This window comes from Arachis ipaensis, chromosome B9 (genome assembly GCF_059453495.1).
Source record: "Arachis ipaensis isolate K30076 ecotype BB chromosome B9, ASM5945349v1, whole genome shotgun sequence".
NCBI classification, from domain to species: Eukaryota; Viridiplantae; Streptophyta; class Magnoliopsida; order Fabales; family Fabaceae; genus Arachis; species Arachis ipaensis.
Window position 1 is genome coordinate 46,864,961 of NC_142444.1, and position 13,881 is coordinate 46,878,841.

Here is a 13,881-nt window from a genome sequence, read left to right on the forward strand (position 1 = left end):
CACCCCACCCCGCCCTGATAAAATTCACCAAAATCTACAGATTAGATGGTGCAAATTAGACAAATTTTTTAAATTTAATGGTCTCAAATTTTTAGTCAAATTAATCTTTTTTACTAAATTATGTGGGCCGATCCGACAAATTTTAACCTATTTGTCACCTTTATTAACATATAGCCCTTAAAGATAGAACCTCATGAAGAATCCAAATTGTTACTTTAAGCTCTAAAAGTTTTAAGTTTGATCGAATTCCTATATATGTTACATTGTAACTATTTTTTAGATGTTACTAAATTAAAATAAATGTTTTTTTCCTTAATTTGAACCAAAACACAAGCTTAAAACTTGGGATTTGTATAAGTTTATAATTTTTTTCTTTCTTAATTTGAACCAAAACACAAACTTGGGATTTGTATTTTTTTTTTCAATTTGATATTTTGATATTTGAATTCAAACGAGATATTTTTTTATTCATATTTATGTTTTTAAGTTAGTAACTAATTTAGAAAAAATTTCAACACAAATAATTTTAATTTATATTGACTAATATTTTTAGTTAATAGTTTAATATTTTTAATTTAATAGTTTAATACTATATTTTAATTAATATTTTTTAAATATTATTAGTTAATAATTATTATTTAAAATAATAAATTATACTAACTTTATACTATTACTAGATAATTTAAAAATAGCAAACTGTCAAAAAATTAGTAAAGAGGAGAAATTATACAAAGCATATATTTTTTTGGCATCCTAAATTTCATAGCCACATTATTTCCTAGTAATACACAAAAATGTAAGTTAACTAGTTATAACTTAAATAATATAGTCTTTTTTCTTCATCTAAAAGTCTCAGATTCAAAACTCACTCTTAACTTAGAAAAAAAAAATACAAAGAAACGTAAATTTGTTAGTTATCATGTAAAATGAAAATTAAAGAACTTTTTATCTAAATAAACAAAAGCCAAATACTTTTTGGGGGCAACAAGTATGTTCATAGAAATTCTTATATTATTTAATTAAATCACTTATTCTAAAAAGTTTGATTGTTTGTAAAGTTATATAAATAATTATATATCTAGCTAACTTAAGTTAATAATATATAGAATGAATAATTGAATATATTTTTAATTTTATATAATCTTAAGCTATATATCTTTGCATGAATTCCATGGTAAAAGTGATTATTGTATTTTATATTATTAACTATAGCAGATTTAATTTTTTATTAATTTAAATTTACGAAAGTTATAAAAACTAAATGAGAGAGAGAGAGAGAGAGAGAGAGAGAGAGAGAGAGAGAGAGAGAGAGAGAGAGATTATTTATATGTTTAATTAGCAAAAAGTAAAATAATTCTCCGACAAAGTTTATATGAAAGCATGTACAATGCAGACGAGGTGCTATGAGTGTCACATAACATCTGCGGTTGAATGTGTAAGGACTAAGGACAAATTACTTCTTTTTTATTATCATTTTAATTTTATTTTTGGGGGTACGGTTCTTCACTTCTTTGTGGACTTTGTGAATGTCTGTCTCTTGGTTTTGCCAAGAACGTTTGTATGCACTAGGAGAATCTTTTTTTTTTTTTTTTCATTTATATTCAGCTAAAAAGTAAATTCAATCATTTTTTATATTAATAAGCGCTAAAGTAAATACCTAGAAATATATATATATATATTTCTTAAAAAAAAAGAAACTCACAAATAGAGTTTGAATCTAATAATCAGCGTCTATATTTTTGCCTGAAAAGAGGAAACGAAGTGATTGTGTTTCTTATTGATATATCATTTTCATAGAAATACAGTGATGTGTGCTCGTGTTGTAAAATTGCAGCCATGTTTTTATTACAACTTCAATTCTTATGCACTTATTTTATTATTATTATTATTATTATTATTATTATTATTATTATTATTATTATTATTATTATTGTAATATTTGAGTCGAAACATAATAAAAAATAATTCAAATAGTCTAAAATTGTTTTATTTAATATTTATTAATTATTATTAAAATAATTATATAATTTTAAATATAATAAATATATATAATTACAAATAGAAAAAGTCTAAGGGGCCAGCAACTTTATCAAATTCTAGCCAACATGTAACCAGCAAAGAAGAGTGAGTCATTGGATGAAATCTCATACTAATCTCACACTATTAAAAGCCTCATTGATGGCTATTTGATGGCTATAAATCCTAAAAGTTGCTGGCCCCTAGCATTCCTCTTACAAATATTATGTATATAAAATTATAAATATTAATGTTCTGTAAAATAATTTTAGATATTATTTTTTTAGTATTGTTTGTTATTATTATCCCACTTTCCCATCACAAATTCACAATTTATCCATTACTCACAATTTATCTATTTCAAGGGTTACCTGAAACTGAATTGATTTGAGCGTGAACGTGAGGTCCAAATATTTTTGGGTGATTTGTCCAACATCTTCTCCAGCAAAGATGAATTTGTCTGAGTTGCTTGTGACTAGAGGTGGGGGTGGTACCTACAAGGAATTCTTATGCTTAAGTTAGCAAGGATTTAAGCAGGTTTTAAGTAGATTAGGTTCGAAGTATACCTGAGGGTGTCAGGATATTTATAACTGTAGATCGATGTAGAGTCAATAACCACTTTTTGAATAGTCCTACCTTTGGTAGTGAGTTAGTTACTCCCTTTTGGTAGAGAGTTTGTTGAGATCTCCTTTCTAGATGAATAGGAGAGATTGTAGGAGTTAGTTACTGATTCGGGCAAGTAGAGCTAAGATAACGTCATTGTGTCTGACCTCTACGAAGTCAGGTAGGTGTTAGTCAAGCCCTTAAATGTTGATTGGGTTTCACTTACTATGGGTCTGACTTAAGTAGTGGGCCAAGGTATGAACAGTGCTCCTACTTGAGACCGAACTTCATCAGATCGGACTTAAGGATTTGGAGATCTGGCTGAATTTATTATGGTGTTGATCCATCACGTCGGGTAATCCGTCTTTTAGGGAGTTAGGTAGGGTATTCGACGTGTTCACGAATCAGAAACGTTGCGTCTTTTCATAATCATTTTCACGTTTCTTGCAATGACTTTGGTAACCGTGCACATCATTAAATGGAGAGGGTGAATTTATCGTTTTGCACTTAGAGTCTTATATAAGCCCAATCCCTTTTCTCTATCTTCTTTTCTCTTATTCTTTTGGAATTTTTACTTCATTCTCTCTCAAGGCTTTACATTTCACCGTGACCCCATTTTCTTTTCAAGATTTATCAGTCTTGAATTTTGCTTCGAATTTTTGTTCGTGCTTGCTTGAAGGTTTTTGGAACGTTTGTGTTTTGCTGTCACGTGCATTCCTTCGTTCGATCCTCCATCAAGGTTGGCCTTGTCTTTCTTGTTTTATTTTCTGCACCCATGTTTCTTGCTGGGTATTTGTGCTTCTGATGCTATTATTTTTTTATGTTTGTGTGAAAAAATAATTTCTTGATAGTATCTGGAGATTTTTTTGTAGTAATATTTTCTGGTTGTTCTGTTAGTAGTATCTTTTCTTTTTTTGAAAGTCATTCTTATGTTATGAATTTGTGTGTTGAATGCGGGGGCTTTACTTTGTGCTCCCAAATGGTGCCGTTTTTGCTTCTGATAACGGCGTCATTTCAAGTTCTAGTAATGTGGATTGATTGCTGTGTTCGCGAGAGGGGTTAAGAACTAAAGAGTTCTTTTCATTTTGTTGAAGATGACCCGACCTCTTGTGAACCTGTCTGAATATTTGTATTGCTTAGCCCGATTATTCCGGCTTGTAGTGGAATTTTTTTTTTGCTGTTTTGTAGGTATAGCTTTCGATGTCTCATTCAGTAATACTCAACATGTCTTCTAAGATTTTGTCTGACTTAGACTGGGTAGATATTACTGTTCTTTCAGTTGTCCCCATAGTCGATAACGAATATGTTGAGACGTTTCTTAGACAATATAGGTTATGCAAAGATTGGGAGGATGAGGGTAAGTATGAAATAATAGCTCCTAACCCCGAGGATAAGATTTGTTTTTCCCGACTTGAGAAGTCGGAGCGTCATTTCCTGTATATGTACGAGTGTTTGTTTACTAAGCTACGGGTGAGTCTTCCTTTTTTGGATTTTGAATCCAAAATCCTTCATCTTTGCAAAGTTGTCCCTTCTCAACTTCATCTCAATTCTTGGGGTTTTATGAAAATTTATCAGCTAATAAGTCGAGAGATCAAGCTTGACCTTTCTTTATCTTCCAAAGTCTTCTTTTACCTATTTCAACTTACCAAGCCATTTAGTTCCAAGAAACAAGGCTTGATTTCTTTTCGAGTTGTTCAGGGAAGGAAAATTTTCTCCATTTTTTACAATTCTTTTCATGATTTCAAAAATTATTTTTTCAAAATCTGATCTGTAGAAGGTGTCTGACCTTTCTTTCTGAATGAAAAAGGTGAATCGATTTTTAGTTTGTACTGGAAAGAGTTCCCCAATATTATCAAATACAATCTTGAGGATTTAGCCGAGGTAGAGTAGTATGTAGTGGCCCTGTTCCAAGAGTGTTAAGACCGAGCTCCTAACCTTGACATCAAGAAATTTCTGATAGAAAAGTCGAGCTGTGTCCATACTAAGCTAGGCAGTACTTCTTTGCATTTTGTAGATATCTTCTTGTCGATATTTATTATGTTTATATAACTTGGAATTTTTGTTTGGTTTTGTTGCAAGGATGACTAGTGGGTCGAACGCTTTGAAGGATTTGCGTCAAGCCAAGAAGAATGCTGTTGTCTGAGCTATCCAATTGAAAAAGGCCGGCAATTCAGGTGATCAATCCTCTTCCCCTAAGTCGGACTTGGGTTCCTCTCAATCTACTAAGGTTCTTCTTGATCCTTCCTCTCCTCCTCTTACTGTTTAGACGACCCCTCTGTGCCTCTTTTTTCCGAGCCAAGTTCAAAAAAGCATAAGACTTCTGAGTCCAACAGTGTATATGACCAAGGTTTCAATGTTGTGGCCTTCTATGAAAAACACATCCTTCCTCATAGTTTTATAAGCATAGATGATGTTTTCATAAAAATCATCTTCATGTGTTGGCTTGAGGAGGTATATGGATGGCTACGGTTTGTTCTGCCTTATTAAAATAGCTTTAGGAGACTCCCTTTGGTGCCACTCAATGAACTTTAACTGACCTAAAAGCTGAGGTGGCATATTTGCAGGAGGCCAGGCAGGAGTTGGAGAAGGAGAAGGAGTTATTTCTGTTGATCTTTTAAAATTTTGGGAGAAAGCGAAGCAATCTAAAGTTATCTGTGTCATGGCAGAGGGTCTGAAAAAGAAGGCTGAGGAAAGCTATACCCGTATGTTTGGGGAGGAATTAGATTTGAAGGATGAGATTGTCAGATTAAAGGAGAAGTAAGCAAATCTAGAGGAGTTAATTGCCCAAGGTATGGATGAAATGACCAAGAATCTGAAAGCTCAGTTTCGAGTTCTAGCTCCCGAGATGGACCTCTCTCCTATCGACCTCGATAAGGTTGTGGTTGACGGGAGGATTGTCCCTCCTACAGATGATGACCTTCCTTCTGGAGATCTAAAGACATCAAGTGCCCGAGCTTTGAAAACCTCCCAGAGCTTCCCAACTCGAATGGATGAAGACCCTCCTTCCTCTTCAGACCCTATTGCCGAGACTCTCCCAAGGACCCAAGCTAAAGAGATAGCTAATGTGATCGTTGATGAATAGGATCCTTCTTAGTTGCTTTTTCTCAAACTTTTTGGTATTATATGGCCCAGCTTGTGGGTCTTTAAATAATTTATATTTTTAATAATTGTAGTTGGATATTTTGTCTTTGTTTGGGCTCTTAAAAACTTTTTCCACAATTTATTTTGTGGTAGCACTTATTTTGATTTAACAAATATCTTCTAAACATCTTTGCTTGAATTATCTGTATTGTTGTAACTACTTTAAGCTTTTTATAGTGAAAAATTTGAACAAGGTTATTGATGACTCTCTGTTTAAACTGATTTATTCAGGTTTTCCTAAGAGGTCGAATAACATGTTCGACCTACGGATGTCGGGAATTTATTTGGATTATTATTTTGTAATGATCCTTTACGAGTTCGAGATTATGTGTTCCCTTAGTCGGGAAATTCCGTTAGCTAGGTGCTCACTTTAAATGGTCGGTTATATCAAGTTACTTTTGTGATTCATTTTGGGCTCGCCTCTTTTACTAAGTTTCTTTTAAGTAGCTTAATGAGGTTAGGCCAAGATTTGCTTATATAATTTTTTACACTAATTTAGACCTTGTCGCTTCATCTTGCCGACCATCTAAGTCGGACAATTATTTTTGTGCTTTTTCGAGCTTAAATTAGTGTGTGGTAGGACAATCAATAGAATAAAGGATGAATTTTTATTAATAGAAATAATTTACAGGTGTTATTTGCTACTAAGAGTTTTCTTTATGTCTAATTCCTAGTCCTTGTTATGATGTCTCGTTAAAACCCCCTCTAAAAAAATCCTTTTCGGGAAAAAATCATGAAGTTGGAAAAAAAGTATATCAGGGAACAAGGTTTGCTTTCTAACTGTAGTACCTTTTTATGTTACATGCGTGCCACGGCCTTGGGATTTCGTTCCCTTATAGGTCGGACACTTTGAAGTAACCCTTTTCCAAGACTTCAATGATCTTGTAAGGTCCTTTGTAGTTTGCAGCCAGCTTTTCTTTGTCCGACTTATGTACGTCGATATCATTTCGGATCAGTATGAGGTCGTTGATGATGAAATTTATTCTGATGAATTTTTTTATTCTACCTTGTAGTCGTTGTTTGTTTCAATGCATCCTCCCTTATCCGAGCTTGATCTCGGAGTTTTGGAAGGAGATCGAGTTCTTCCATTTGACCTTGGATGTTTCTTACTTCATTGTGGAATCTAACCATTGGACTTTCTTCATTAACCTCTATGAAAATCATTGCTTCTATGCCATAAGCAAGTCGAAATGGAGATTCCCCAATTGTTGAATGAGGCATTGTTTGATATGCTCACAATACTTGCGAAAGCTCTTCGTCCCATGCACCATTTGCATCTTGTAGTCTTCGCTTGAGCCCAGCCAGTATGACTTTATTCGCAGCTTCTGCGTGTCCATTGGCCTGAGGATGCTCTACCGATGTGAATTGATGCTTAATCTTGAGGTTTTCCACCAAAATTCTGAAGGTTGAGTTGATAAAATGGCTACCATTGTCTGTGATGATCGAGTATGGGATGCCAAACCGGGTAACAATGTTCTTGTAGAGGAGTTTCTGACTTCTTTGGGCCGTGATAGTTGCTAGCGGTTCTGCCTCAATCGACTTAGTAAAATAATCAATACTGACTATGAGGTATTTCACCTGTCCAGGTGCTTGAGACAATGGTTCGAGTAGATCCAGGCCCTATTTTGCGAATGGCCAAGGTGAGATGATTCTGATAAGCTCTTCTGGTGGCGCCACATAGAAATAGGCATATTTTTGGTAGGGCTGACATCTCTTAACAAAGTTGGCTGCTTCCTTTTCTAAGATCAGTCAGTAAAAGCCTGCTCTCAAGACTTTCTTAGCTAGTGATCTAGCTCCCAAGTGATTTTTATAAATTCTACTATAGACTTCTTCTAAGATTTCTTCTGTCAACGAGGTTGGAACACACTTTAGTAAGGCTGTGGAGACTCCTCTTCTATAGAGTACATTATGAACAAACTATAGTTTTGTGCGTCCCTTATGAGTCTCCTCACCTTTTTTTCCTTTTCAAGGAGGACATCGAATTTGAGGTATTTGATAATGGGAGTCATCCAACCCAAATTCAGGTTTGTGACTGTCAGCACGTCCGACCTGTCGACTTCTTAGATCATTGATGGGGTGTGGAGAGTTTCCTAAATTAGACATTTATTATTGCTCCTTGGCTTGGTGTTGGCCAATTTAAAGAGAGCATCAACTTGACTGTTTAATTCCGAGTTATGTGCCTGACCTCTGCTTCCTGGAATTGAGCTAATTGTTCTAGTGTTTCTTCTAAGTACTTCTTCATGTTGGGATATTTGGCTGGGTAAGTTTCCTTTATCTGAGAAGTTATTACCTGAGAGTCGCTAAACACTATGATTTTTGCTGCCCCAACTTTTTTGGCTAGCCTCAAGCCAACAAGTAGGACTTCATATTCTGCCTGGTTTGTTGGAAGCTAGAAACTCAAATTTTAGCGAGAGCTCTATCCGAGTTCCTTCTTCATTTTCAAGTACAGGTCCTGCTCTACTTCTAGCTTTATTTGACGATCTATCTAAACATAGATGCCAGGCTGTAGAGTCCCCTTGAAATCCTGTCTATTCGCCTAGAAAGTCGGCCAAATATTTTGATTTAATTGCTGTATGAGTTTTGTATTTGAGGTCGAACTCAGACAATTCTACAGCCCATTATAGCATTCGACCCGCGATATCTGTCTTTTGGAGGATATGCTTCATGGGTTAGTTAGTTCGGATTTTTATGGTATGAGCTTGAAAATAAGTGATAAGTGAATATCTTATACACTTTTTCATTGCATTTTCTTAGCATTTTAATTATATTTTATTTATATTTTAGTAAGTTTTAGTATGTTTTAGTGAAAAATTTATCTTTTGGATGCTACTTTGAGTTTTTATATTTTCTATAATTTCAGGGGATTTTTAGGCGAATTTGGCAAGATCCTGTTCAGAGACAAAGAAAGGATAGCAGATGCTGTCAAATCCTGACCTCTATGTATTCCAACGAGCATATCTTGAGCTACAGAGATCCAATTGATACGGTCTCAACAGTGTTGGAAAGCTAACTTCCAAAACTTTCCAGAAATATATAGTAGTCTATACATCTTATCCAGAATAATTGCCAAAACTGGCATTGAACATCCACATCTGGAGTTCCACGCCCAAGAAGGACCATCCTCTAGCGTTGAACGCCCAAGACTGGAGTTCAACGCCCAAAGAGGAGTAAGCCCAGCATTGAACGCCCAAAGCTGGCGTTTAACACCACCTAGGGAGCAAGGAAGCAGCACGCTCACCCTCCCTAATGGGCGTTCAATGCCAAGAAGTCCAAGTTGAATGGCAGGCATACGAAGTAATCACCAATGTGGGTCCAAAGTGGATTTCAGCACTCTTTAGCTTATCTAGTCTTCTCTTTGTAACTTCTAATTTAAAATTAACATTTCTAGGGTTAGTATTTGGCTATTTAAAGAGGAGATCACTTAGGATTAGGGACACGCGCCAGTAGACAGATCTTCTCTATTTTTTTTTGTAAATTATGAGCAACTAAACCTCCTAGATTAAGGTTAGGAGCTCTGCTTGTCCTATGGATTAATATTATTACTTTTCTCCTTTAATATATGTTTGATTCTATTCTATGATGTATTATCATTCTTCATCTTAATGAATCTGGGGTGGAACGAGAGTATGACTCCTTATTTTACATGAGTTCTTGCGAATCCTGACTCGAATAGTATTGAGCTAAAGTTTGAGAATACATCACCTAAACCAACAAATTATCTGGGTTAATTGGGATATGTGACATAAAATCTCATTAGTTTTGGGTAATGAGGTTTTTGTGGCGCTAAGGCTATAATATTGAGCTTCATTCTCCGATCTGAAAGATCTGACCTTGTTCATGGCACTTTAAGTAGGATCAAAGGAGAGTGAATTGCGTGCGCTTCATCCTCATTCATATTAAAACACCATTGACAATGGTGTTTGATATGAATTAGAGGAGATTAATTGACCATGACCAATGGCGTTAATCACTTACAGCTTTGCCATAGAATGAATCATTCATTGTTAAAGTAGTTGATAAGAAGTATTAACCCAGAAAGATAAAGCATCTTCAAAGCCTTAACTGATTTCTCATTATTGCTTCTGCATCAGTTTTTTATTGCTTTCTTTACTATTTTGTTTTATGTGCCCACAACAACAACCACTATATTTCTCTTCGCCTAACTAAGATCTGTAGGATAACCATTGCTTGCTCAATCCAACAATCCTCGTGGGATCGACCTTTACTCACCTGAGATATTACTTGGACGATCTGGTGTACTTACCGATGAAGTTGTGCGAGTTCAATTTCGCACACCAATAAGGTCGAAATCTTCTAGAGGCAAGGACGAGGGCATATACGAACTTTTCTACTTTTAGAAAGTTTAGTTCTGCCCCTTCTAAGGGTTTTCTGGTAAAGTAGATAGGTTGTTGTGCGTTCATGTCTTCTTAGACGAGGGTAGAGGCTATGTCTTTGCTTACTACTACTAAGTATAGTATGAGATCCTCTCCTTTTTCAAGTCAGGTAAAAATTGGTGGCTGGCTCAAAAATTTTTTGAAGTCTTGAAAAGCTTGCTCACATTCCTGAGTCCACTCAAATTAGCATCCCTTCTTAAGTATTAAAAATAGAGGTAAAGATTTTAGAGCAAATCTTGCTAGCTATCTGGATAGAGCTTCCAACTTGCCATTTAGTTGCTGAACTTCCTTCAGATAGATCGGGTTTTTCATCTAAAGTATTACTTTGCATTTATCCGGGTTGGCTTCAATGCCTCTTTGAGTGAGCATAAATCGCAAGAAGAGGGATTTAGTCTCATCCCGTGCTGCCTTATTATGTTAAATAGTTATGCTAAGTTGGACAATAGATTGGTTTCTTCTTTTGTCTTGATAAGCATGTCATCCACGTAGACTTCCAATAACTTCCCGAGGTGTGATGAAAACACCTTGTTTATTAATCGTTGATACGTGGCTCCAGCGTTCTTTAATCTGAAAGACATTACCAAGTAACAATAATTTGCTCTAGGAATAATAAAATAAATCTTTTCTTGATCTCGCTTATACATTGGGATTTGATTGTATCCTGAATATGCGTCCATGAATGATAAGTACTTGTAGCCTAAAGCCGAATCTACCAGAGCGTCTATGCTGGGAAGAGGGTAAGGATCCTTGGGACAAACTTTATTGAGGTCAGTGTAGTTGACACACATTCTCCACTTCCCATTTTGTTTCTTCACGAGCACTACATTGGCTAGCCAAAATGGGTATTTCACTTCCCTTATGAACTCAGCTCCTAATAATGCTTGGACTTGTTCTTCAACGACTTGTGCCCTTTCAAGTCAGAGCTTTCGTCATTTTTGTTGGACAGGTCGTGAGCCCGGGTAAACGACAAGCTTGTGACTCATGAGGTCGGGATGTATTTTGAGTATATTAGAGACCTTGCGCGAAGAGGTCGAAATTTTTCCGTAGAAGCTTGACGAGATATACTTTTAACTCTTTATCCAAGTTAGCTCCCACATTTGTTATTTTTCCGACTTGATCTCCGATCTAAACCTCCTCAGTCTTTTTGTCGGGTTGTGGTATCAACTCTTCTTGAATTCGGACACCGCTGAGTTCAATGGTATTGACCTCTTTCCCCTTTGTGCAGCCTTGTAGGTTTAGGCTTTCATTGTAGCATATTTTTTTCAATTTCTAATATCCTCTCACAGTGGCTATTCCCTCGGTGGTCAAGAATTTCATGCAAAGATGAGGAGTAGAGACTACTGTAGCAAGGCAGTTTAGCGTTGTCTGACCTATTAGAGCATTGTATGCTGATACTACATCTACCACTATATAATATATACTCAAGGTTCTTGAATTTATACCTTTACCAAAAGTGGTGTATAGTGGAATGAAGCCAAGAGGTCGGATTGGGATATTTCCCAACCAAAAAAGAGCATCTGGATATGCCCTTAGTTCCTTTTCTTCTAACCCCAGTTTGTCGAAAGTAGTTTAAATAGGATTTCGGCCGAACTTCCTTCATCTACCAGAGTTCTGTAGAGGTTTGTATTAGCAAGTATCATTGTGATAATAACAAGGTCATCGTGCCCCGGGGTTACCCCTTGAGCATCTTCTTTTGTGAAGAAAATAGTAGGCAAGTTCGGGGCTTCAACCTTCTCCGCAACTTGATAGACTTTTTCCAAATGCTATTTGCGAGAGGATTTAGTTATTCCTCCTCCTACGGATCCTTCGGCAGTCAAGTGAATGTATCTATTAGGAATTCATGGTGGCCGATCTCGTCGACTCCTGTCTTCTTCCTTTCTTTTTCTTTTTCCTTGATCATCCGATCTTTCTGCCAAGTATCTTTCCAATCGACCTTCCCTGGCCAATTTTTCTATCACATTTTTTAAATCACAGAAATTATTTGTAGAATGTTTGTATATCTTATGGTATTCACAATATTCTATCCGGCTTCTACCTTTTTTGTTTTTGATGGGCCGAGGAGGTGGAAGCTTCTCGGTATGGTAAATCTCCCTGTAAATGTCAATAAGGAAAACTCGTAGTGGGGTGTAGTTGTGATACCTTCGAGACTTATCTGAGTTGTATTCATCTTTTTTCTTTACTTCTTTCTCTTTATCTCGAGCCCAGTAGTGAGAGTTTTGCCTCGAGGCAGCAAGTTCTCTTAGTTGGGCATTCTCTTCCATGTTGATGTACTTTTCGTCTTGCTTTTGCACCTCGTATAAGGAGGTCAGGTGCCTTTTCAATATGGACTGGGAGAATGGGCCTTCTTTGAGGCCATTAACTCCCCATTATGACTTCTCTGTAGGCAAGTTTTGAATTTTCAAGTAGGCTTTATTGAATATTTTCATGTAAGCTCAGAGAGTTTTTCCAACCTCTTGCTTGACCTCGAGGAGGCTTGGAGCATATTTGGCCTTGTCTTTCTGGTGGAGAATCAAGTAAGAAAACTCCTTGCAAGGTCGTCAAAACAAGTTATAGACCTGGGTGGTAGACTGTCAAACCACTTCATTGCCGCCTTGGTTAGCGTTGTCGGAAAATTTTGCACCAAGTTGCATCCAATGCGTCGGCCAAGTACATTCAACTTTTAAAGTTCCTTAGATGGTGTCTCGAGTTGGTCGTTCCATCACATAGGTCCATGTTTGGGATTTTAGAGTTTTTAAAAATTCTATCTCTCATGATCTCTTCTATGAATGGATCTTCACCTCCAAAGAGGATTTCTTCCCGGTCCGCATGGGTTTTTCGACCTCGAAGAACGTTCTCTAATTTCTTGAGTTTTTCTTCCAAATCCCTTCATCATCATACCTTCCTTTTTAGAGCTCGTTCAGATTCTTGTTGTCGCTCTAATTTCATCTCAAGCTGCTCCAACCGAAAAATGGTGTCCATGTACCAATCCCAAAAGTTCTGCCAGATTTTGATTCACCATGTCCTCAGGTAAATGAATTTCTGAGTTTGCCCTTCTTGGTTGAGGGTCTCGTGAAGTTCCCTCCCCATTAGAACTGTCCGCTCTATCTTGTTGTGGAGGTATCACTATTACACGATTGTCGTTGTGATGTTCTGGCTCGGACTCGGATGCCATATGTCCATCTTCGAGATGGTCATCTGCCATGATTGGGTATAGACTTTCAGGTCCCCTGCAACAGCGCTAATGTTTTGAGAGTTACCTAAAACTGGATTGATTTGGGCTTGAACATGAGGTCCAAACGCCTTTGGGTGATTTATCCGACGTATTCTCCGGCGAGGATGAATCCGTCCGAGTTACTTGTGAGTAGAGATACGGAGTGGTACCTGCAAGAGACTCTGATGCTTAGCAAAGGTTTAAGCAAATTTTTAGTAAATTAGGTTCGAAGTATACCTGACGGTGTCAGGGTATTTATAACTATAGATGTAAAGTCAATAACCACGTTTTGAGTAGTCCCACCTTTGGTGGTGGGTTGGTTACTCCCGTTTGGTAGGGAGTTTATTAAGATCTCCTTTCTAGATTAATAAAAGAGGTTGTAGGAGTTAATTACTAATTCGGACAAGTAGGGCTAGGATAATGTCGTTGCGTCCGACCTTGACAAGGTCGGGTAGGTGTCGAACAAGCCCTTATATGTTGATTGGACTTCACTTACTTTGGGCTTGACTTAAGTAGTGGGCCAAGGTATGAAACTAT